Raw genomic sequence first — 2,604 nt, 5'->3', positions numbered from 1 at the left:
GGCCACTATAATAAAGAACTATTTTTTTAACTTTTGTTTTCTTGTGTAATCACCTGTACTTGTCCTTTTTGGCATCAAGGTACACCTCCACTGCATGTGTAGGATAGGGCTACTTATTCCATATCACTAGAATTTTGTGGGCCTTCATTTGTCATCCAGGTAATTTTTCATAACATCCACTAATTTCAGTTACATTAAGTGTATTAAGCGCCCTTCATAGAAATGCATCATTACAGTGCTTAAGTAGAATCTTGATGATACGAATTTAGCGGGGCCCTGGAGAATATTCCTATCATCCTGATTTGGGTGATCAAAAGCAAGCCAAGTTGAACATGAGAATGAAACACAGTTTATTTGGCTTAATTATTCTCTGTCTAAAAAGGTGGTAATATTTGTTTGCACCTTCTTGGCTTTGATTTCCCTGATAAGCCCAGCCTGGAAAGCATAAAACCGTGCCACAGTTTTGTCTCTCGCACTGCCGGCTCTTGCGGTACGGTGCAGAACATCGAGGGTGTTGAGAGTTTCTGCCCCCAATGACAATGGGTCACGCTCTTCTTCATTGCTGTCCAGTGACGACAGTTCATTTCTTCCATCAGTCATTTTCAATGTTCCTCAGCCCGCTGGTTGCAATGTTGTCCGAGGTGACGAAGTCGTGAGAAGCTTGAATGTACAGCATCCCCCAGCTTTCAGTAGCCAAATCCTCGTCGGACTTTTTGTCAATCAGCAGTGCGACCGGTGCTGTTGTAAATCCACATTTGCTGTGGTAGTTTGCGATTGTATTTGTGTTCGCAGTGTCCCAAGACATGGCCAGAAAATGAGCATCAAAGAGACTAGTCTGTCGATTCTTGTCTCTGTGATTAATCTTTGCGGAACCAATCTCTCAGAGACCAACCTGGCGGCCCCACGCGCGTTCCAGCTCGTGTGTGCGGGTGGCAGTTGTGCGTTCGTATCATCTGTGCCAGCCTGAAAAACTTTCCGTACAATCCCAAATCGTAACGTATTCTGTACATACTAGACCATCCGAGACACTTTCTAAATCAGATCAACCGTAATCGTATCATCTAGATTCTAATTATTTTGAACGTGTCTAGCTTTTACGCGACGATAAAGGAAATAACGCAAGCTTTGTGGATGCAAGGTAATTGATATGCACCTGGTGAAGTAGTGGTTTCTTTTCTAAGGTGCTGTACAGTGTGTGTCGGTGCACCAGTGTACTATTTTTTAATTTTACTGAGAACTAAAAAAAAGGTTTTGCTTAGAGGCTTGTTTCACATGATGGTTTGTAACGTTCTAGTTACAGACAGCTTCACCTCATTCTGTGTGAACTGGTGTAAATACACAAATGTTTTGAGCACTTTTGCTAAGCTGTGGAACAAAGGATGTGATATGGAAAGGAGGTACAGTTGTTGAGAAGTTTAGCAGGGTCTCCAGAACAGATTGGGGCTTGTCACACTGCCCCCTTCTTTCATACTCTTCCTAACCCTTCCCTGATGGAGCATTACCTTTCGAAACAGACCTTTGAGGGTTACTGGAGCCTTGGTATTTGAAACAATGTGCACCATATGTGCATCAAAAGACTTCAGTGCTGGTAGGTTGTGAATGGCTGGCTAGAATCAATTGCCACACAATCTCGTGTGAAAGCTGCACTCAAGTATGGGCCGCACTCTGTGCTCTGGACCAGATAATTGGGAAAAATATACAGTTATATGTTGTTTTTTTTTATTTGTCTATGGGACACACCTTCAAAAGTTCACACCTGGATTTTTTAAAAATTGTGGCCATTAAAAGAGAGTATATGGTAGCTGTGCTAACATAACTATAGGTGCAGTAATTTTCCTCTGTATACAGATGAGATGATTCTATGAAATATTGCACCCGTTGCTTTTAAGGAACTACGACATTCAAATATCCTGCGACCACATGACCATATAGAAAGTGCGGCCGGAGGCTGCAGTCCACTGCCGACGATCGCACGAGACCAACGTTCGTATACAGGAATCTGCCTTCGGCTCTACGCGGCGGCACGACCATGCTTGTAGAAAAAGGGCAGAAAGTTGGGCAAGGTGGTAAACATTCATGATGGGTTTCAAAGCGCGACAAGACGGAGACGAAAGGAAGAAAATACACACGACAAGCGCTTACTAGCAACTAAAAACGTTTATTGCAACGCTGGGAATAAATAAGGGTCACGGAAAACATAAAGAGCAAAAAAATAACAAGACAGAAAAAGAGATTAGCCGTTACTATCTAAAAACGCTCGTTCCTTCTCAGAAAATTGAAGGCTCACTGACACAGCCCTTTGTCTTAGCAATATTATAGGCTTCTATGATTTCCCTAGTCTTCTGGTCGTGATGCGAAAAGATCACATAACGTGGGCATGCCAGAGAATAAGCGTGGTACCAGTGATAACAAACCCGAGTGCGGAACAATGGGAGGGAGTGCTCTCCAGCGATCGCCGGGTCGACCAAGAAGGTCTGATTCGGCGAGCAAAACTGGCAGCAGCATCCAGCGGAGCCCTGGACTAAGGGCAACCGACCGTTGAGCAAGATGGACGAAGCCATCTCAAAACCGCCGAATACAACCGAATCTAGAGCTAATAAAGTT

Source organism: Amblyomma mixtum, chromosome 3, assembly GCF_055824585.1.
Source record: "Amblyomma mixtum isolate Tamu chromosome 3, ASM5582458v1, whole genome shotgun sequence".
In the NCBI taxonomy this organism is placed as follows: domain Eukaryota; kingdom Metazoa; phylum Arthropoda; class Arachnida; order Ixodida; family Ixodidae; genus Amblyomma; species Amblyomma mixtum.
The sequence above is the reverse complement of the archived record's forward strand: the minus strand, read 5'-3'. Positions refer to the sequence as shown.